Source organism: Salmo trutta, chromosome 40 (assembly GCF_901001165.1).
Source record: "Salmo trutta chromosome 40, fSalTru1.1, whole genome shotgun sequence".
Lineage (NCBI taxonomy): Eukaryota > Metazoa > Chordata > Actinopteri > Salmoniformes > Salmonidae > Salmo > Salmo trutta.
In genome coordinates this window covers 7,169,386-7,193,298 of record NC_042996.1, presented here as the reverse complement: position 1 = coordinate 7,193,298, position 23,913 = coordinate 7,169,386, and the positions used below count along the sequence as shown (strand labels likewise).

Below are 23,913 nucleotides of genomic sequence, written 5' to 3'. Positions count from 1 at the left end.
ATGAATGGTCTCAGGATGCTTTACTGTTGGCATGACACAGGACTGATGGAGGCACTCACCTTGTCTTCTCCGGACAAGCTCTTTTCCGGATGCCCCAAACAATCGGAAAGGGGATTCATCAGAGAAAATGACCCAGTCCTCAGCAGTCCAATCTCTGTACCTTTTGTAGAATATCAGTCTGTCCCTGATGTTTTTCCTGGAGAGAAGTGGCTTCTTTGCTGCCCTTCTTGACACCAGGCCATCCTCCAAAAGTCTTCGCCTCACTGTGCGTGCAGATGCACTCACATCTGCCTGCTGCCATTCCTGAGCAAGCGCTGTACTGGTAGAGCCCCGATCCCGCAGCTGAATCAACTTTAGGAGACGGTCCTGGCGCTTGCTGGACTTTCTTGGGTGCCCTGAAGCCTTCTTCACAACAATTGAACCGCTCTCCTTGAAGTTCTTGATGATCCAATAAATTGTTGATTTAGGTGCAATCTTACTGGCAGCAATATCCTTGCCTGTGAAGCCCTTTTTGTGCAAAGCAATGATGACGGCACGTGTTTCCTTGCAGGTAACCATAGTTGACAGAGGAAGAACAATGATTCCAAGCACCACCCTCCTTTTGAAGCTTCCAGTCTGTTATTCAAACTCAATCAGCATGACAGAGTGATCTCCAGCCTTGTCCTCGTCAACACTCACACCTGTGTTAACGAGAGAATCACTGACATGATGTCAGCTGATCCTTATGTGGCAGGGCTGAAATGCAGTGGAAATGTTTTTTTGGGGATTCAGTTCATTTGCATGGCAAAGAGGGACTCACTCTTCATAACATTCTGGAGTATATGCAAATTGCCATCATACAAACTGAGGCAGCAGACTTTGTGAAAATGTATATTTGTGGCCAAAAGTTTTGAGAATGACACGACTGTACACTGATTGAAGTGGATTTAACAAGTGACATCAATACGCTTTTACCTGGAATGACTTGGTCAGTCTATGTCATGGAAAAAGCATGTTCTTAATGTTTTGTACACTCAGTGTATGTATGTCAATGCCAGTGTGTGTGTGTGTGTGTGTGTGTGTGTGTGTGTGTGTGTGTGTGTGTGTGTGTGTGTGTGTGTGTGTGTGTGTGAGCACCCAGGACCAAGCGGAGAGAGAGGGAAACTGTCTGACACAACGGCTGCATTATTCAACAAAGGCTCCACCCATTGAAATATTGATGCACAGTTAATCCTTTAACTCCTCCCCTCCTCCATCTCTCTCTCCCTATATTGTTCTCTCAGTCTTCCCGTCTCATTCTTTCTTGCCCTCTGTCTCCAAGTCTTCTTTTTTTTACCTCCCTCTCTCCATCCCTTCCTCTCCCTATCTCTCCACCTCCTCTCTCTCTCTCTCGGAAAGGATGGCATTGTCTCAATTTCTATATGCATATGTACTCTCTGTCCTAGCAACACCGTGTGTGTGTGTGTTTCTCTGTCTCCACCTACCTCTACCTTTCCCACTCTTCCCTAACCTTAACCCTCTACCTTTGTGTGTGTGTCTCTGTCTGCGTGTCTGTCTGTCTGCAGGTGTGTGTGTGTGTGTGTGTGTTTCTCTCCTGTCTCCACCTACCTTTCCCTCTATTCCCTAATGTTAACCCTCTACCTTTCCCTCCCTTCCCTAACCCTTTCCCTCTCTTCCCTAACCCTTTACCTCTCTTCCCTAACCCTTTCCCTCTCTTCCCTAACCCTTTCCCTCCCTTCCCTAACCCTTTCCCTCTCTTCCCTAACCCTTTCCCTCCCTTCCCTAACCCTTTCCCTCCCTTCCCTAACCCTTTCCCTCCCTTCCCTAACCCTTTCCCTCTCTTCCCTAACCCTTTCCCTCTCTTCCCTAACCCTTCCCCTCTCTTCCCTAACCCTTTCCCTCTCTTCCCTAACCCTTTCCCTCTCTTCCCTAACCCTTTCCCTCTCTTCCCTAACCCTTTCCCTCTCTTCCCTAACCCTTTCCCTCTCTTCCCTAACCCTTTCCCTCCTTCCCTAACCCTTTCCCTCCCTTCCCTAACCCTTTCCCTCTCTTCCCTAACCCTTTCCCTCTCTTCCCTAACCCTTTCCCTCTCTTCCCTAACCCTTTCCCTCTCTTCCCTAACCCTTTCCCTCTCTTCCCTAACCCTTACCTTTCCCTCTCTTCCCTAACCCTTTCCCTCTCTTCCCTAACCCTTTCCCTCTCTTCCCTAACCCTTTTCCCTCTCTTCCCTAAAACCCGTTCCTCTCTTCCCTAACCCTTTCCCTCTCTTCCCTAAACCCTTTCCCTCCCTTCCCTAACCCTTTCCCTCTCTTCCCTAACCCTTTCCCTCCCTTCCCTAACCCTTTCCCTCTCTTCCCTAACCCTTTCCCTCTCTTCCCTAACCCTTTCCCTCTCTTCCCTAACCCTTTCCCTCTCTTCCCTAACCCTTTCCCTCTCTTCCCTACCCTTTCTCCTCTCTTTCCCTAACCCTTTCCCTCTCTTCCCTAACCCTTTTCCTCCCTTCCCTAACCCTTTCCCTCTCTTCCTAACCCTTTCCCTCTCTTCCTAACCCTTTCCCTCTCTTCCCTAACCTTTCCCGTCTCTTCCCTAACCCTTTCCCCTCGCTTCCCTAACCCTTCCCTCTCTTCCTAACCCTTTCCTCTCTTCCACTCTCTTCCCTAACCCTTTCCCTCTCTTCCCTAACCCTTTCCCTCTCTTCCCTAACCCTTTCCCTCTCTTCCCTAACCCTTTCCCTCCCTTCCCTAACCCTTTCCCTCCCTTCCCTAACCCTTTCCCTCCCTTCCCTAACCCTTTCCCTCTCTTCCCTAACCCTTTCCCTCTCTTCCCTAACCCTTTCCCTCCCTTCCCTAACCCTTTCCCTCCCTTCCCTAACCCTTTCCCTCCCTTCCCTAACCCTTTCCCTCCTTCCCTAACCCTTTCCCTCTCTTCCCTAACCCTTTCCCTCTCTTCCCTAACCCTTTCCCTCCCTTCCCTAACCCTTTCCCTCCCTTCCCTAACCCTTTCCCTCCCTTCCCTAACCCTTTCCCTCCCTTCCCTAACCCTTTCCCTCCTTCCCTAACCCTTTCCCTCTCTTCCCTAACCCTTTCCCTCTCTTCCCTAACCCTTTCCCTCTCTTCCCTAACCCTTTCCCTCTCTTCCCCTAACCCTTTCCCTCCCTTCCCTACCCTTTCCCTCTCTTCCCTAACCCTTTCCCTCTCTTCCCTAACCCTTTCCCTCTCTCCCTAACCCTTTCCCTCTCTTCCCTAACCCTTTCCCTCTCTTCCCTAACCCTTCCCTCCCTTCCCTAACCCTTTCCCTCCCTTCCCTAACCCTTTCCCTCCCTTCCCTAACCCTTTCCCTCTCTTCCCTAACCCTTTCCCTCCCTTCCCTAACCCTTTCCCTCCCTTCCCTAACCCTTTCCCTCTCTTCCCTAACCCTTTCCCTCTCTTCCCTAACCCTTTCCCTCTCTTCCCTAACCCTTTCCCTCCCTTCCCTAACCCTTTCCCTCTCTTCCCTAACCCTTTCCCTCTCTTCCTAACCCTTTCCCTCTCTTCCCTAAACCCTTTCCCTCTCTTCCCTAACCCTTTCCCTCTCTTCCTAACCCTTTCCCTCTCTTCCCTAACCCTTTCCCTCCCTTCCCTAACCCTTTCCCTCCCTTCCCTAACCTTTCCCTCCCTTCCCTAACCCTTTCCCTCTCTTCCCTAACCCTTTCCCTCTCTTCCCTAACCTTTCCCTCTCTTCCCTAACCCTTTCCCTCCTTCCCTAACCCTTTCCCTCTCTTCCCTAACCCTTTCCCTCTCTTCCCTAACCCTTTGCCCTCCTTCCTAACCCTTTCCCCTCCTTCCCTAGACCCTTCCCTCTCTTCCCTAACCCTTTCCCTCTCTTCCCTAACCCTTTCCCTTCTCCTCCCCTAACCCTTTCCCTCCCTTCCCTAACCCTTTCCCTCTCTTCCTAACCCTTTCCCTCTCTTCCCTACCCTTTCCCTCTCTTCCTAACCCTTTCCCTCTCTTCCCTAACCCTTTCCCTCTCTTTCCCTAACCCCTTTCCCTCTCTTTCTACCTAACCCTTTCCCTCTCTTCCCTAACCCCTTTCCCTCTCTGCCCTAACCCTTTTCCCTCTCTTCCCTAACCCTTTCCCTCCCTTCCCTCTTCTTCCTAACCCTTTCCCTCTCTTCCCTAACCCTTTCCCTCCTTCCTCTCTTTCCCTAACCCTTTCCCTCTCTTCCCTAACCCTTTCCCTCTCTTCCCTAACCCTTTCCCTCCCTTCCCTAACCCTTTCCCTCCCTTCCCTAACCCTTTCCCCTCTCTTCCCTAACCCTTTCCCTCCTTCCCTAACCCTTTCCCTCCCTTCCCTAAACCCTTTCCCTCCCTTCCCTAAACCCTTTCCCTCTCTTCCCTAACCCTTTCCCTCCCTTCCCTAACCTTTCCCTCTCTTCCCTAACCCTTTCCCTCCCTTCCCTAAACCTTTCCCTCTCTTCCCTAACCCTTTCCCTCTCTTTTCCCTAACCCTTTCCCTCTCTTCCCTACCCCTTTCCCTCTCTTCCCTAACCCTTTCCCTCTCTTCCCTAACCCTTTCCCTCTCTTCCCTAACCCTTCCCTCTCTTCCCTAACCCTTTCCCTCTCTTCCCTAACCCTTTCCCTCTCTTCCCTAACCCTTTCCTCCTTCCCTAACCTTCCCTCCTTCCCTAACCCTTTCCCTCTCTTCCCTAACCCCTTTCCCTCTCTTCCCTAACCCTTTCCCTCCTTCCCTAACCCTTTCCCTCCCTTCCCTAACCCTTTCCCCTCTCTTCCCTAACCCTTTCCCTCTCTTCCCTAACCCTTTCCCTCTCTTCCCTAACCCTTTCCCTCTCTTCCCTAACCCTTTCCCTCTCTTCCCTAACCCTTTCCCTCTCTTCCCTAACCCTTTCCCTCTCTTCCTACCCTTTCCTCTCTTCCCTAACCCTTTCCCTCTCTTCCCTAACCCTTTCCCTCTCTTCCCTAACCCTTTCCCTCTCTTCCCTAACCCTTTCCTCTCTTCCCTAACCCTTTCCCTCTCTTCCCTAACCCTTTCCCTCTCTTCCCTAACCCTTTCCCTCCCTTCCCTAACCCTTTCCCTCCTCTTCCCTAACCCTTTCCCTCTCTTCCCTAACCCTTTCCCTCTCTTCCCTAACCCTTCCCTCTCTTCCCTAACCCTTTCCCTCTCTTCCCTAACCCTTTCCCTCTCTTCCCTAACCCTTTCCCTCTCTTCCCTAACCCTTTCCCTCCCTTCCCTAACCCTTTCCCTCCCTTCCCTAACCCTTTCCCTCCCTTCCCTAACCCTTTCCCTCCCTTCCCTAACCTTCCCTCCCTTCCCTAACCCTTTCCCTCTCTTCCCTAACCCTTTCCCCTCTCTTCCCTAACCCTTTCCCTCCCTTCCCTAACCCTTTCCCCTCCCTTCCCTAACCCTTTCCTCTCTCTTCCCTAACCCTTTCCCTCCCTTCCCTAACCCTTTTCCCTCTCTTCCCTAACCCTTTCCCTCTCTTCCCTAACCCTTCCCCTCTCTTCCCTAACCCTTTCCCTCTCTTCCCTAACCCTTTCCCTCTCTTCCCTAACCCTTCCCTCTCTTCCTAACCCTTTCCCTCTCTTCCCTAACCCTTTCCCTCTCTTCCCTAACCCTTTCCCTCTCTTCCCTAAAACCCTTCCCTCTCTTCCCTACCCTTTCCCTCCTCCTTCCCTAACCCTTTCCCTCTCTTCCTAACCCTTTCCCGCTCTTCCCTAACCCTTTCCCTCTCTTCCCTAACCCTTTCCCTCTCTTCCCTAAACCCTTTCCCTCTCTTCCCTAACCCTTTCCCTCTCCCTCCCTAACCCTTTCCCTCTCTTCCTAACCCTTTCCCTCTCTTCCCTAACCCTTTCCCTCTCTTCCCTAACCCTTTCCCTCTCTTCCCTAACCCTTTCCCTCTCTTCCCTAACCCTTTCCTCTCTTCCCTACCCTTTCCTCCTTCCCTAACCCTTTCCCTCCTTCCCTAACCCTTTCCCTCGCTTCCCTACCCTTTCCCTCTCTTCCCTAACCCTTTCCCTCCCTTCCCTAACCCTTTCCCTCTCTTTCCCTAACCCTTTCCCTCTTTTCCCTAACCCTTTCCCTCCCTTCCCTAACCCTTTCCTCCCTTCCCTAACCCTTTCCCTCTCTTCCCTAACCCTTTCCCTCTCTTCCCTAACCCTTTCCCTCTCTTCCCTAACCCTTTCCCTCTCTTCCCTAACCCTTTCCCTCTCTTCCCTAACCCTTTCCCTCTCTTCCCTAACCCTTTCCCTCTCTTCCCTAACCTTTCCCCTCTCTTTCCCTAACCCTTTCCCTCTTTCCCTAACCCTTTCCCTCTTCCCTAACCCTTTCCCTCTCTTCCCTAACCCCTTTTCCCTTCCCTCCCCTTCCCTAACCCTTTCCCTCTCTTCCCTAACCCTTTCCCTCCCTTCCCTAACCCTTTCCCTCCCTTCCCTAACCCGTTCCCTCCTTTCCCTAACCCTTTCCCTCTCCTTCCTAACCCTTTCCCCTCCTTCCCTAACCCTTTTCCCTCTCTTCCCTAACCCTTTCCCTCTCTTCCCTAACCCCTTTCCCTCTCTTCCCTAACCCTTTCCCTCTCTTCCCTAACCCTTCCCTCTCTTCCCTAACACCTTTCCCTCCCTTCCCTAACCCTTTCCCTCTCTTCCCTAACCTTTCGCCTCCCTTCCTAACCCTTTTCCCTCTCTTCCCTAACCCTTTTCCCTCTTTCCCTAACCCTTTCCCTCCCTTCCCTAACCCTTTCCCCCTTCCCTAACCCTTTCCCTCTCTTCCCTAACCCTTTCCCTCTCTTCCCTAACCCTTTCCCTCTCTTCCCTAACCCTTTCCCTCTCTTCCCTAACCCTTTCCCTCTCTTCCCTAACCCTTTCCCTCTCTTCCCTAACCTTTCCCTCTCTTTCCCTAACCCTTTCCCTCTCTTCCCTAACCCTTTCCCTCCCTTCCCTAACCCTTTCCCTCCCTTCCCTAACCCTTTCCCTCTCTTCCCTAACCCTTTCCCTCTCTTCCCTAACCCTTTCCCTCCCTTCCCTAACCCTTTCCCTCTCTTCCCTAACCCTTTCCCTCTCTTCCCTAACCCTTTCCCTCTCTTCCCTAACCCTTTCCCTCTCTTCCCTAACCCTTTCCCTCTCTTCCCTAACCCTTTCCCTCTCTTCCCTAACCCTTTCCCTCTCTTCCCTAACCCTTTCCCTCTCTTCCCTAACCCTTTCCCTCTCTTCCCTAACCCTTTTCCCTCTCTCTTCCCTAACCCTTTCCCTCTCTTCCCTAACCCTTTTCCCCTCTCTTTTCCCTAACCCTTTCCCTCCCTTCCCTAACCCTTTCCCTCTCTTTCCCTAACCCTTTCCCTCGCCCTTTCCCCTCCCTTCCCTAACCCTTTCCCTCCCTTCCCTAACCCTTTCCCTCTCTTCCCTAACCCTTTCCCTCTCTTTCCCTAAACCCCTTTTCCCTCTCTTCCCTAACCCTTTCCCTCTCTTTTCCCTAACCCTTTCCCTCTCTTCCCTAACCCTTTCCCTCTCTTCCCTAACCCTTTCCCTCCCTCCCTAACCCTTTCCCTCTCTTCCCTAACCCTTTCCCTCTCTTTCCCTAACCCTTTCCCTCTCTTTTCCCTAACCCTGTCCCTCTCTTCCCTAACCCTTTCCCTCCTCTTTCCCTAACCCTTTCCCTCCCTTCCCTAACCCTTTCCCTCCCTTCCCTACCCTTTCCCTCTCTTCCCTAACCCTTTCCCTCTCTTCCTCCTTTCCCTCTCTTCCCTAACCCTTTCCCTCTCTTCCCTAACCCTTTCCCTCCCTTCCCTAACCCTTTCCCTCCCTTCCCTAACCCTTTCCCTCTCTTCCCTAACCCTTTCCCTCTCTTCCCTAACCCTTTCCCTCTCTTCCCTAACCCTTTCCCTCTCTTCCCTAACCCTTTCCCTCTCTTCCCTAACCCTTTCCCTCTCTTCCCTAACCCTTTCCCTCTCTTCCCTAACCCTTTCCCTCTCTTCCCTAACCCTTTCCCTCTCTTCCCTAACCCTTTCCCTCTCTTCCCTAACCCTTTCCCTCTCTTCCCTAACCCTTTCCCTCCCTTCCCTAACCCTTTCCCTCTCTTTCCCTAACCCTTTCCCTCTCTTCCCTAACCCTTTCCCTCTCTTCCCTAACCCTTTCCCTCTCTTCCCTAACCCTTTCCCTCTCTTCCCTAACCCTTTCCCTCTCTTCCCTAACCCTTTCCCTCTCTTCCCTAACCCTTTCCCTCTCTTCCCTAACCCTTTCCCTCTCTTCCCTAACCCTTTCCCTCCCTTCCCTAACCCTTTCCCTCTCTTCCCTAACCCTTTCCCTCTCCCTTTCCCTCCCTTCCCTAACCCTTTCCCTCCCCTTCCCTAACCCTTTCCCTCTCTTCCCTAACCCTTTCCCTCTCTTCCCTAACCCTTTCCCTCTCTTCCCTAACCCTTTCCCTCTCTTCCCTAACCCTTTCCCTCTCTTCCCTAACCCTTTCCCTCTCTTCCTAACCCTTTCCCTCTCTTCCCTAACCCTTTCCCTCTCTTCCCTAACCCTTTCCCTCTCTTCCCTAACCCTTTCCCTCTCTTCCCTAACCCTTTCCCTCTCTTCCCTAACCCTTTCCCTCTCTTTCCCTAACCCTTTCCCTCCCTTCCCTAACCCTTTCCCTCTCTTCCCTAACCCTTTCCCTCTCTTCCCTAACCCTTTCCCTCTCTTCCCTAACCCTTTCCCTCTCTTCCCTAACCCTTTCCCTCTCTTCCCTAACCCTTTCCCTCTCTTCCCTAACCCTTTCCCTCCCTTCCCTAACCCTTTCCCTCTCTTCCCTAACCCTTTCCCTCCCTTCCCTAACCCTTTCCCTCCCTTCCCTAACCCTTTCCCTCTCTTCCCTAACCCTTTCCCTCTCTTCCCTAACCCTTTCCCTCTCTTCCCTAACCCTTTCCCACATCTTGCCGCTCTTCCTCTCCACCATCTCGTCCTGGGGTGTAAGGTATAACATGTCCCCTCTCTCTCCCACAGCCAAAGACAATTAACCCAGGTTTAATGAGAGGAGAGCATGGGAACAACAGGCTTTGGGGGGATAAATATTTTACTACATCATGTTGTGTTTACGCCATGAGCCTGGGAAGAGATATACTGTAGCTAGGCCAAACTCAGGGCTGCCAACCAAATGGCACCCTGGTCAAAAGTAGTGTACTATAAACGGAATAGGGTACCTTTTGGGACGTAGCAAAGGCTGAACAAGGCTAGATCACGGCTCTAGCTGAAGAAGAAGAAGAAGAATACTTTATTAGTTCAACCGAGACAGAAATGAGTCTTCTGCTTTTACCAAAACCCACGCTTTCATCGCTGCTTGATGAAAGATCTGTCTCCCTGTCTGTCTGTCTGTTAGAGACCGACAGTCTGCACTCCTAAACTACCAGTCATTTTGTACCTGACATAATATGCTTTATACATTAGAATATACACACACACACACACACATGTATGTGTGTGTGTGTACAGGCAAACACACATTAAGTTGGAGAAGCTGGAGCAGAGAGCAGCCAATGAGCAGTTTGGGTGGTCCTTACTCAAGGGAACGTTGACAATAGCTGGCTCTTTCAAAGACCGAGATGTAGCTTTTGATCTTGGAATCAGAAAAATATGAACACACAAATATAATAACTGTACGGTGTCTGATCGTAATTCTATCCGAAATACACATTTAATTTATACAAAAACACAAGCCTAAAAACAAAACCTCAAACAAAAATCACAAAAAACACCCACCCCATACCCACATCCACACAGCACAGAACTGTGATGTGACAGGCAGTGTGTGTGTATTTTTAGAGGCATGTCTCTGCTCTGCGTGGAGTGTGGCATGGCTCTCCTGCAGCTTCTCTGTTGGGAACTATCAGTACGTGGTGTTATGGCTGGGGAGGAACAACAGATCTACACTGACAAGGTTCTCTCCTACTGACTCACTCCACCATGTCTGATCGGATGACTTCATCCAATCTATTTACCGACATAGATTGTGGTGTAAGAGTGCTGTATCTACAAGCATTAGAAAATGCACCGTTGTCATGGGAAGGCAACTGAGCCTTTTTATTACTAAACTAGGTGTTTGTGACGTTAAATCGGGAGACTTGAACGGACCAATCAGCATAATATACATTTCTTGTCCAATATTGTTAGGCGACTGACTATGAAACATTATTAACAGGGTTTCAGTAACAAGATATTTACAGATGGATTATTTAGCTTTATGGGGGACAGAGATCGCACAATGTACCTCCATATCTCTCTCTTCCTAACTCCCACCCTTCCTTCTCTATGATTCTCTCCCTCACGAATGTAGTCTTTATTTTCTCCCCCTTTCCACCTCTCCAGGGGAAGGTCACATTAACCTTGACTCCTCTCACTCCCCACCTGGGTCTTGTTAGCACAGACCAGACCAGATCAGATCAGACCAGACCAGACAAGAGAAGCAGAAAGCTCTCATATTTTACCCAATTCTTACCCTTGTTCAGCAGCCTATGATGGAAGGAGAGAGATTGAGAGAGGGGTTCTAATGGGGAGATGAAAAGTGAAAGAAACAGAGAATGAACACCTGAGAGAAAGGGAGAGGGAGAAACAGACAGAGAGAGAGAGCCACAAAGTGAGTGAGTAAAAGAGAGAGTGAGAGAAAGACAGACAGAAGTAGAGAGCGAGAGAGGAGAGATGCCATTAGTAGGAGAGTGTGAGAGACGTCCTATGGGGAACAGAGAGATGGAGAGCAACAACAGCGAGTGTGAAAAGGTGAGATAAGGTTGGATATCTTCTCTTGGTCTTCAATCACCTAGAGAAGAGAAGTGAGGTCTGACAACACTACCGACAGGCAACTGCCTTCATCTTAACTCCCCACATCCATCTACAGTACTGTGTGTGTGTGTCTACGTATGTGTGTGTGTGTCTGTATTTGGAGACGTATGTGTGTCTCTGTGTGTGTGTATGTCTGTACACGTGTGTGTCAGTGCATGATTCATGTGAGAGTACCTAGGGAAATGAATGAAGGTTAAATAAGGATGCTATGAGATCTGGGGATATGTTTGATAAATGTGGGTATATTGAGAAAACAGAACATACAGTGCCTTCAGAAAGTAGTCATAATTTCTGGCTGTAACACAACAAAATGTGGAATAAGTTAACAAAACTTTATGTCTGTATTTCATTTTCAATAAATTAGCTAACATTTCTTAAAACATGTTTCCACTTTGTCATTATGGGTTATTGTGTGTACATGGGTGAGAATTATTATTCCCATAACCCATAATGACAAAGTGGAAACATGTTTTAAGAAATGTTAGCTAATTTATTGAAAATGAAATACAGACATTTCTAATTTACATAAGTATTCACACCCCTGAGTCAATACTTTGTAGAAGCACCTTTGGCAGCAATTACAGCTGAGAGTCTTTCTGGGTAAGTTAGGATTTTGCCTGTGCTTACCTCCATTACATTTCTTTTTTATCCTGAAAAACTCCCAAGTCCTTTACGATTAGGAGCATACCCATAACATAATGCAGCCACCACTATGCTTGAAAATATGGAGAGTGGTACCCAGTGGCGACCCGTCATTTAGGGCATGTTATTTTGGCATTAATTCATGTCACATATCAGTTCGCAAACAATGTATATATTTTTTTAAATAATATTGAGTTAATAAAGCCGCATACAAACATGGTCTCTTTCTTGAGTAAGGCAGCTCCAAAATGCAGGCGTTTCAGCCTAGCTCAGTGCTTTTTGTGGTGGAGGGGCAGCTAGCGGAATATACAGAGCATAGGTGTTGGTAATCTTCTTTAGTTGTGCCGTGATTGGCTCAGTGTTCTGTCACTCATGAGAACACTACGTCACCGCAGAATCTACAGGGAAAGCTAGGCAGTTTAAGTCCCCTTGGGTGCTGCCATAGATTTACATTAGAAGTGCCTATTTAAGAAGGCTCAAGGTCATTGGCCACAGATAAAATGACATCAAATCACATTATATCTACCGTAGCTTTGATTGGATCATGTTACTTTCAAAATCTTAGCTAGCAAGCTAGACAAGCAGTCATCACCATGAACCACGTCGACAATCTACTGGAAAATCCTTCTCCATCCTTGCAATATGAAGATAAATTATAGATAAAACGTATCGGTGCTCATCGGCCATTGGACATAAACATTACACAACAAGTTGGAAATCGCAAGTTCAACAATGAGTGGTTTGGAAGGAATCAGTAGCTAACTGCAAGCGTTGCAAAGCAATCACCATTTTGCTTCGCCTGCCTGCTATTCGGTGGAGAGGGTGTGTGGTCCAAGTCTGGGTTTAAGGATTTAAATCATCTGTCTGAAATGGTCTCTTTTCCAAGCTTAAAACGATAAACATTCACTCGCAACACCATGGGCCAGAAAAGGTTGAATACATTAGCCATGCTGTCCATCCAGCATGACTTCTTCCGTGTTTAAGACAACTGGGAACTCTGGGGAAAAAAACTAGCTCCAACTTGGAAATGACATTTTGAACGGTCATCCAACATAGAATTCCACACCGGGAACTTGGGCCTCTTTCTAGCGCTCCGACCTGAAATTCACGGACATCATGATTCAACCTTCTTTTTGTTTTTTTAGAGTTCCCAGTTACCTTGAAAATACCTTTGATGACAAAATTTGCCCACAAGAAGGACCGCCACGCCACCTTCCTGTTCAAGTAAGCACAACAACGGTCTAAAAATGTATGCTGCTGCATAAATTAGCTCATGTGCTTTTATTCACGAGGAAGGGATACTATATAATGTTGTTGGGTCTGTAACCATGAGGAGGGATACTATATAATGTTGTTGGGTCTGTAACCATGAGGAGGGATACTATATAATGTTGTTGGGTCTGTAACCATGAGGAGGGGATACTATATAATGTTGTTGGGTCTGTAACCATGAGGAGGGGATACTATATAATGTTGTTGGGTCTGTAACCATGAGGAGGGGATACTATATAATGTTGTTGGGTCTGTAACCATGAGGAGGGATACTATATAATGTTGTTGGGCCTGTAACCATGAGGAGGGATACTATATAATGTTGTTGGGCCTGTAACCATGAGGAGGGATACTATATAATGTTGTTGGGTCTGTAACCATGAGGAGGGATACTATATAATGTTGTTGGGTCTGTAACCATGAGGAGGGATACTATATAATGTTGTTGGGTCTGTAACCATGAGGAGGGGATACTATATGATGTTGTTGGGTCTGTAACCATGAGGAGGGATACTATATAATGTTGTTGGGTCTGTAACCATGAGGAGGGATACTATATAATGTTGTTGGGTCTGTAACCATGAAGAAGGGATACTATATAATGTTGTTGGGTCTGTAACCATGAGGGGATACTATATAATGTTGTTGGGTCTGTAACCATGAGGAGGGATACTATATAATGTTGTTGGGTCTGTAACCATGAAGAGGGAATACTATATAATGTTGTTGGGTCTGTAACCATGAGGAGGGGATACTATATAATGTTGTTGGGTCTGTAACCATGAGGAGGGATACTATATAATGTTGTTGGGTCTGTAACCATGAGGAAGGGATACTATATAATGTTGTTGGGTCTGTAACCATGAGGAGGGATACTATATAATGTTGTTGGGTCTGTAACCATGAGGAGGGGATACTATATAATGTTGTTGTGTCTGTAACCATGAGGGGATACTATATAATGTTGTTGTGTCTGTAACCATGAGGGGATACTATATAATGTTGTTGGGTCTGTAACCATGAGGAGGGGATACTATATAATGTTGTTGTGTCTGTAACCATGAGGGGATACTATATAATGTTGTTGGGTCTGTAACCATGAGGAGGGATACTATATAATGTTGTTGGGTCTGTAACCATGAGGAGGGATACTATATAATGTTGTTGGGTCTGTAACCATGAGGAGGGGATACTATATAATGTTGTTGGGTCTGTAACCATGAGGAGGGATACTATATAATGTTGTTGGGTCTGTAACCATGAGGAGGGGATACTATATAATGTTGTTGGGTCTGTAACCATGAGGAGGGATACTATATAATGTTGTTGGGTCTGTAACCATGAGGAGGGATACTATATAATGTTGTTGGGTCTGTAACCATGAGGAGGGATACTATATAATGTTGTTGGGTCTGTAACCATGAGAAGGGATACTATATAATGTTGTTGGGTCTGTAACCATGAGGAGGGGATACTATATAATGTTGTTGGGTCTGTAACCATGAGGAGGGATACTATATAATGTTGTTGGGTCTGTAACCATGAGGAGGGATACTATATAATGTTGTTGGGTCTGTAACCATGAGGAGGGATACTATATAATGTTGTTGGGTCTGTAACCATGAGGAGGGATACTATATAATGTTGTTGGGTCTGTAACCATGAGGAGGGGATACTATATAATGTTGTTGGGTCTGTAACCATGAGGAGGGGATACTATATAATGTTGTTGGGTCTGTAACCATGAGGGGATACTATATAATGTTGTTGGGTCTGTAACCATGAGGAGGGGATACTATATAATGTTGTTGGGTCTGTAACCATGAGGAGGGGACACTATATAATGTTGTTGGGTCTGTAACCATGAGGAAGGGATACTATATAATGTTGTTGGGTCTGTAACCATGAGGAGGGATACTATATAATGTTGTTGGGTCTGTAACCATGAGGAGGGATACTATATAATGTTGTTGGGTCTGTAACCATGAGGAGGGGATACTATATAATGTTGTTGGGTCTGTAACCATGAGGAGGGATACTATATAATGTTGTTGGGTCTGTAACCATGAGGAGGGGATACTATATAATGTTGTTGGGTCTGTAACCATGAGGAGGGATACTATATAATGTTGTTAGGTCTGTAACCATGAGGAAGGGATACTATATAATGTTGTTGGGTCTGTAACCATGAGGGGATACTATATAATGTTGTTGGGTCTGTAACCATGAGGAGGGGATACTATATAATGTTGTTGGGTCTGTAACCATGAGGAGGGGACACTATATAATGTTGTTGGGTCTGTAACCATGAGGAGGGGATACTATATAATGTTGTTGGGTCTGTAACCATGAGGAGGGGATACTATATAATGTTGTTGGGTCTGTAACCATGAGGGGATACTATATAATGTTGTTGGGTCTATAACCATGTTTGCCGGTGACTCTTCCCATTCAAATATTATTTTTCAACAAAAAAGATCAGTAATTCTAGTTGATATTGCGAGTTTTTTTGTTTTGCTTTGTTGTCACTGTTATGGTGCCATTAACTTGCTTTACTTGCTAAAATCACCAGTGGTGGTACTCAGTTATGTGTTGTGTTGGATTTTCTCCAAACACTACTATGTATTCAGGACTAAAAGTTAATTAATTGCTTTGCCACATGTTTTGCAGTATTACTTAAGTGCCTTCTTGCAAACAGGATGCACGTTTTTGAATATTTTTTATTCTGCACAGGCGTCCTTCTTTTTACTCTGTCAATTATGTTAGTATTGTGGAGTAACTACAAATGTTGTTGATCCATCCTCAGTTCTTCTATCACAACCATTAAACTCTGTAATGGTTTTAAAGTCACCATTGGCCTCAAGGTGAAATCCATGAGTGGTTTCCTTCCTCTCCGGCAACTGAATTAGGAAGGACGCCTGTATCTTTGTAGTGACTGGGTGTACTGATACACCATCCAAAACATAATTAATCACTTCACCATGCTGAAAGAGATATTCAATGTCTGCCATTTTCTTTTTACCCATCTACCAACAGGTGCCCTTCAAAAATCTCCCTGGTCTTTGTGGTTGAATCTGTATTTGAAATTCACTGCTCAACCTTACAGATAATTGCATGTGTGGGGTACAGAGATGAGGTAGTCGTTAAAAAAAATATGTTAAACACTATTATTGCACACAGAGCGAGTCCATGCAACTTATTATGTGACTTGTTAAGCACATTTTTACTCCTGAACTTATTTAGGCTTACCATAACAAAGAGGTTGAATACTTTTGTCTCACTACATTTCAGCGGTTCATTTTTAATAAATCTGTAAAAATAAAAAAAACTATTCCACTTTGACATTATGGGGTATTGTGTGTGTAGGCCACTGACAAAACATCTAAATTTCAACTATTTTATATTCAGGCTGTAACACAGCAAAATGTGGAAAAGTCAAGGGGTGTGAATACTTTGTGAAGGCACGGCATATGTGGGTCTGTTGAGAGAAAGAACACGTACACCGAGTGTACAACACATTACAAAAATCTGGTCTTTCCATGACATAGAATGACCTGGTGAATCCAGGTGAAAGCTATGATCCCTTACTGATGTCACTTGTTAAATCCACTTCAAATCAGTGTAGATGAAGGGGAGGAGAGAGGTTCAAGTAGGATTTGTAAGCCTTGAGACAATTGAGACATATATTGTGTGTGCCATTCAGAAGGTGAATGGGCAAGACAAAAGATTGAAGTGCCTTTGATCGGGGTATGGTAGTAGGTGCCAGGCGCACTGGTTTGTGTCAAAAACTACAACGCTGCTGGGTTTATCACAGTTTTATCAAGAATGGTCCACCACCCAAAGGACATCCAGCCAACTTGACACAACTGTGGGAAGCATTGGAGTCAACATGGGCCAGCATCCCTGTGGAACGCTTGACACAGAGTCCATGCCCTGACGAAATGAGGCTGTTCTAAAGAAGGTGCTCCTAATGTTTTGTACACTCAGTGTATGTGGGTATATTGAGAGAACAGAACATAGTGTATACCCACATACATGTTCTGTTCTGCTGACATAGGTGCCTCTAGCATGTATGGAATCAGGAAGCTGAATACTTATGCAACTAATATATTTGATTTATTTTTTATTAATCTTTAAAAAAGTATTGAAAAAATTATTCCACTTTGAAAGAGTATTTTGTTAACCTCTCTGGCGCATGTGGGACGAACTCGTCCCACCTACGTAACAGCCACTGAAATCCAGTGGCGCGATTTTTGAATCGTTAGAAATACTATTACTTCAATTTCTCAAACATATGACTATTTTACAGCTATTTAAAGACAAGAATCTCGTTAATCTAACCCCACTGTCCGATTTCAAAAAGGCTTTACAACGAAAGCAAAACATTAGATTATGTCAGCAGAGTGCCCAGCCAGAAATAATCAGACACCCATTTTTCAAGCTAGCATATCATGTCACATAAAACCAAACCACAGCTAAATGCAGCACTAACCTTTTATGATCTTCATCAGATGACACACCTAGGACATTGTGTTATACAATACATGCATGTCTGTTCAATCAAGTTCATATTTATATCAAAAAACAGCTTTTTACATTAGCATGTGACGTTCAGAAAAAGCATAACCCCGCAAACTTCCGGGGAATTTACTAACAGTTTGCTAAATTACTCACGATAAACGTTCACAAAAAGCATAACAATTATTTTAAGAATTATAGATACATTACTCCTCTATGCACTCGATATGTCCGATTTTAAAATAGCTTTTCGGATGAAGCACATTTTGCAATAATCTAAGTACATAGCCCGGCATCACAGGGCTAGCTATTTAGATACCCACCCAGGTCAGCCTCCACCAAAATCACATTTCCTATAAGAAAAATGTTCTTACCTTGCTTGTTCTTCGTCAGAATACACTGCCAGGACTTCTACTTCAATAACAAATGTTGGTTTGGTCCCAAATAATCCATCGTTATATCCAAACAGCGACGTTTTGTTCGTGAGTTCTAGACACTATCAGAATGCTTCATCACGGTGTCGCGCATTGGCGTGACAAAAATGTCTAAATATTCCATTACCGTACTTCGAAGCATGTCAACCGCTGTTTAAAACCAATTTTTATGCCATTTATCTCGTAGATAAGTGATAATATTCCGACCGGGAATATGCATTGAGCCTAAACAGCCGAATAAAATTTCTCCTCAGGAGCGAATCGTGCACGCGCCTCATTCAAAGGTCCTCTGAGCAGCCACTTACAAAAGGTGATAATGTGTTTCAGCCTGAGGCTCCCTCGTAAACCTTCAGGTTTTTCGCGGGTTCTGAGAGCCTATTGGAGCCCTGGGAATTGTCACGTTACAGCTAAGATCCTTACTTTTCAATAAAAAGATGCAAGACGCACGACTCCTTGTCAGACAGGGTACTTCCTGCTTGAAACCTTGTCAGGTTTTTGCCTGCCATAGGAGTTCTGTTATCCTCACAGACACCATTCAAACAGTTTTAGAAAATTCAGTGTTTTCTATCCAAACCTGAACAATAATATGCATATTCTAGCTTCTGAGTTGGTGTAGGAGGCAGTTAAAAATGGGAACATATTTTTTCCAAAATTCTCAATACTGCCCCCTATCCCAAACTTAAGATTGTTGACAATAATAAAAAAAAACTATATAATCCATTTCAATCCCACTTTGCAACACAATAAAATGTGAAGAAATCCAAGGGTTCGAATACTTTTGTAAAACACTGTATTTTGGAATATTGAGAAAACTCAACATTCTATCCCTTGCATTAGTCTTTTATAGACCCGTAATGTACTAATATAGAGCACTATGTTGAGTCATATAGTGCTGTATAATATTGTATTGGAAAGCATCATAAAGTAATATAATGATAAATTAAATACTGTGTGGTTATCAAGATATGTGGTTGCACCTACAGTACCAGTCAAAAGTTTGGACACACCTACTCATTCCAGAGTTTCTTTATTTGTACTACTTTCTACATTGAATAATAATAGTGAAGAAATCAAAACTATGAAATAACACATATGGAATCATGTAGTAGCCAAAAACAAGTGTTAAACAAATCAACATATATTTTAGATTTGACTATCTTCAAAGTAGCCACCCTTTGCCTTGATGACAGCTTTGCACACTCTTGGCATCCTGTCAACCAGTTTCATGAGGTAGTCACCTGGAATACATTTCAATTAACACGTGTGCCTTGTTAAAAGCTAGTGGAATTTCTTTCGTTCTTAATGCGTTTGAGCCAATCAGTTGTATTGTGACAAGGTAAGGGTGGTATACAGAAGAAAGACCAATAGTTGAAGTCGGAAGTTTACATACACTTTAGCCAAATAAACTGAGTTTAAATGTTTCACAATTCCTGACATTTAATCCTAGTAAAAATTCAGTCTTAGGATCACCACTTTATTTAATAATGTGAAATGTCAGAATAATAGTAGAGAGAATGATTTATTTCAGCTTTTATTTTTTTCATCACATTCCCAGTGGGTCAGAAGATAACATACACTCAATTAGTATTTGGTAGCATTGCCTTTAAATTGTTTAACTTGGGTCAAATGTTTTGGGTAGCCTTCCACAAGCTTCCCACAATAAGTTGGGTGAATTTTGGCCCATTCCCCCTGACAGAGCTAGTGTAACTGAATCAGGTTTGTAAGCCTCCTTGCTCGCACACGCTTTTTCAGTTCTGCCCACAAATTTTCTATAGGACTGAGGTCAGGGCTTTGTGATGGCCACTCCAATACCTTGACTTTGTTGTCCTTAAGCCATAACTTTAGAAGTATGCTTGGGGTCATTGTCCATTTGGAAGACCCATTTGCGACCAAGCTTTAACTTCCTGACTGATGTCTTGATGTTGCTTCAATATATCCACATCATTTTCCTCTCTCATGATGCCATCTATTTTGTGAAATTCACCAGTCCCTCCTGCAGCAAAGTACCCCCACAACATGATGCTGCCACCCCAGTGCTTCACGGTTGGGATGGTGTTCTTCGGCTTGCAAGCCTCCCACTTTTTCCTCCAAACATAACCATGGTCAGTATGGCCAAACAGTTCTATTTTTGTTTCATCAGACCAGAGGACATTTCTCCAAAAATTACAATCTTTGTCCCCATGTGCAGCTTTTTTAATGGCAGTTTTGGAGCAGTGGCTTCTTCCTTGCAGAACGGCCTTTCAGGTTATGCCGATATAGGACTCGTTTTACTGTGGATATAGATACTTTTATACCCGTTTCCTCCAGCATCTTCACAAGGTCCTTTGCTGTTGTTCTGGGATTGATTTGCACTTTTCACACCTAAGTACGTTCATCTCTAGGAGACAGAACGCGTCTCCTTCCTGAGCGGTATGACGGCTGCGTGTTTCACATGGTGTTTATACTTGCGTACTATTGTTTGTACAGATGAACGTGGTACCTTCAGGCGTTTGGAAATTGCTCCCAAGGCTGAACCAGACTTGTGGAGGTCTACAATTTTTTTTCTGAGGTCTTGGCTGATTTCTTTTGATTTTCCAACGGATGTCAAGCAAAGAGGCACTGAGTTTGAAGGTAAGCCTTGAAATACATCCACAAGTACACATCCAATTGACTCAAATTATGTCAATAAACCTATCAGAAGCTTCTAAAGCCATGAAATAATTTTCTGGAATTTTCCAAGCCGTTTAAAAGGCACAGTCAACTTAGTATATGTAAACTTCTGACCCACTGGAATTGTGATACAGTGAATTATAAGTGAAATAATCTGTCTGTAAACAATTGTTGGAAAAATGACTTGTGTCATGCACAAAGTAGATGTCCTAACCGACTTGCCAAAACTATAGTTTGTTAACAAGAAATGTGTGGAGTGGTTGAAAAACGAGTTTTAATGACTCCAACATAAGTGTATGTAAACTTCCGACTTCAACTGTATTTGGTTAAAGACCAAGTCCATATAATGGCAAGAACAGCTCAAATAAGCAAAGAGAAACTTTAAGACATGAAGATCAGTCAATGCGGAAAATGTCAAGAACTTTGAAAGTTCCCTCAAGTGCATTCGCAAAAACCATCAAGCGCTATGATGAAACTGGGACCGCCACAGGAAAGGAAGACCCTGCTGCAGAGGATAAGTTCATTAGAGTTACCAGCCTCAGAAATCGCAGCCCAAATAAATGCTTCACAGAGTTCAAGTAACAGAGACATCTCAACATCAACTGTTCAGAAGAGACTATGTGAATTGCTACAAAGAAACCACTACTAAAAGGACAACAATAAGAAGAAGAGACTTGCTTGGGCCAAGAAAACGAGCAATGTACATCAGACCGGTGGAAATCTGTTCTTTAGTCTGATGAGTCCAAATTTGCAATTTTTGGCGCCAATCGCCATGTCTTTGTGAGACACAGAGTAGCTTAACCTCTCTTGGGTAGGGGGCAGTATTTTGACGTCCGGATGAAGAAGGTGCCCAGGGTAAACTGCCTGCTACTCAGTCCCAGAAGCTTAGATATGCATATTCTGAAGTTTCTAAAACTGTTTGAATGATATCTGTGAGTATAACAGAACTCATATGGCAGGCAAAAACCTGAGAAAAAATCCAACCAGGAAGTGTGGAAATCTGAGGTTTGTAGTTTTTCAAGTGATTCCCTATCCAATATAGTGTCTGTGGGGTAATTTTGCACTTCCTAAGGCTTCCACTAGATGTCAACAGTCTTTTGAACGTTGTTTCAGGCTTCTACTGTGAATGGGGAGAGAATAAGAGCATATGGAGTCAGATGACAGAAAATGACATGAGCTCACGTTCGAGTTAGCTGTGTTCCTTTTCTTTTTGAAGACAAAGGAATCGTCCGGTTGGAATATTATGGAAGATTTATAATAAAAACATCCTAAAGATTGATTCTATACATCGTTTGACATGTTTCTACGAACTGTAATATAACTTTTTTTACTTTTCGTCTGAACTTTTCGACTGAACGCGCAAACAAAATGAAGGTATTTGGACATAAAGAATGGACTTTTTTTTTTCGAAACAAATGAACATTTATTGTGGAACTGGGATTCCTGGGAATGCATTCCGATAAAGATCATCAAAAGTAAGTGAATATTTATAATGCTATTTCTGAGTTTTGTTGACGACAAAATGGCGGGTTTAGTTTTGTGACTGAGCACCGTACTCAGATTATTGCAGTGTGCTTTCGCTGTAAAGCTTTTTTGAAATCTGACACAGCAGTTGCATTAAGGAAAAGTGTATCTATAATTCTTTGAATAACAGTTGAATATTTGATCAATGTTTATGATGAGTATTTCTGTAAATTGATGTGCTCATTCACCAGAAGTTTTGGGAGGCAAAACATTTCTGAACATTACACGCCAATGTAAAATGGGGTTTTTGGATATAAAAATGAACTTTATCGAGCAAAACATACATGTATTGTGTAACATGAAGTCCTATGAGTGCCATCTGATGAAGATCATCAAAGGTTAGTGATTCATTTTAGCTGTATTTCTGTTTTTTGTGACGCCTCTCCTTGCTTGGAAAATGGCTGTGTGGTTTTTCTTGTCTAAGCGCTGTCCTAACATAATCTAATGTTATGCTTTCGCCGTAAAGCCTTTTTGAAATCGGACAATGTGGTTGGATTAACGGGAAGTGTATCTTTAAAATGGGATATAATAGTTGTATGTTTGAGAAATTTGAATTATGAGATTTTTGTTGTTTTGAATTTGGCGCCCTGCTATTTCACTGGCTGTTGAATAGTGTGTCCCGCGGGTGGTGTCCCACATACCCCAGAGAGGTTAACGGATGACCTCCGCATGCGTGGTTCCCACCGTGAAGCATGGAGGAGGTGGTGTGATGGTGCTTTGCTGGTGACACGGTCAGTGATTTATTTACAATTCAAGACACACTTAACCAGCATGGCAACCACAACATTCTGCAGCGATACGCCATCCCATCTGGTTTCACTTGAGTGGGTTGAGTCACTGACGTGGTCTTCCTGTCTGGGTTGACGCCCCCCCCTTGGGTTGTGCCGTGGCGGAGATCTTTGTGGGCTATACTCGGCCTTGTCTCAGGATGGTAAGTTGGTGGTTGAAGCTATCCCTTCAGTGGTGTGGGGGCTGTGCTTTGGCAAAGTGGGTGTGGTTATATCCTGCCTGTTTGGCCCTGTCTGGGGGTATCATGGGATGGGGCCAGAGTGTCTCCTGACCCCTCCTGTCTCAGCCTCCAGTATTTATGCTGCAGTAGTTTATGTGTCGGGGGGCTTGGGTCAGTCTGTTATATCTGGACTATTTCTCCTGTCTTATCTGGTGTCCTGTGTGAATTTAAGTATGCTCTCTCTAATTCTCTCTTTCTCGGAGGACCTGAGCCCTAGCACCATTCCTCGGGACTACCTGGCATGATGACTCCTTGCTGTCCCCAGCCCACCTGGCCGTGCTGCTGCTCCAGTTTCAACTGTTCTGCCTACGGCTATGGAACCCTGACCTGTTCACCGGACGTGCTACCTGTCCCAGACCTGCGGTTTTCAACACTCTAGAGACAGCAGGAGCGGTAGAGATACTCTCAATGATCGGCTATGAAAAGCCAACTGACATTTACTCGAGGTGCTGACTTGTTGCACCCTCGACAACTACTGTGATTATTATTATTTGACCATGCTGGTCATTTATGAACATTTCAACATCTTGGCCCTGTTCTGTTATAATCTCCACCCGGCACAGCCAGAAGAGGACTGGCCACCCCTCATAGCCTGGTTCCTCTCTAGGTTTCTTCCTAGGTTTTGGCCTTTCTAGGGAGTTTTTCCTAGCCACCGTGCTTCTACACCTGCATCACTTGCTGTTTGGGGTTTTAGGCTGGGTTTCTGTACAGCACTTTGAGATATCAGCTGATGTAAGAAGGGCTATATAAATACATTTGATTTGGTTTACGCTTAGTGGAACTATCATTTGTTTTTCAACAGGACAATGACCCAACACACCTCCAGGCTGTGTAAGGGCTATTTGACCAAGAAGGAGAGTGATTCTTGGAGAATGATGAGTGCTGCATCAGATGACCTGGCCTCTACAATCACCCAACCACAACTCACATTTTTTATTTTTTTATTTCACCTTTATTTAACCAGGTAGGCAAGTTGAGAACAAGTTCTCATTTACAATTGCGACCTGGCCAAGATAAAGCAAAGCAGTTCGACAACATACAAACAACACAGAATTACACATGGAGTAAAAGAAACATACAGTCAATA

General features: G+C 44.9%; 1 protein-coding gene across 1 annotated transcript in view; it reads right to left on the bottom strand.

The window, feature by feature from the left end:
* Window positions 1-23,913, bottom strand: part of LOC115180292 (apoptotic protease-activating factor 1) — a 77,298-nt gene that overhangs the window by 8,164 nt on the left and 45,221 nt on the right. The window lies entirely within an intron of this gene.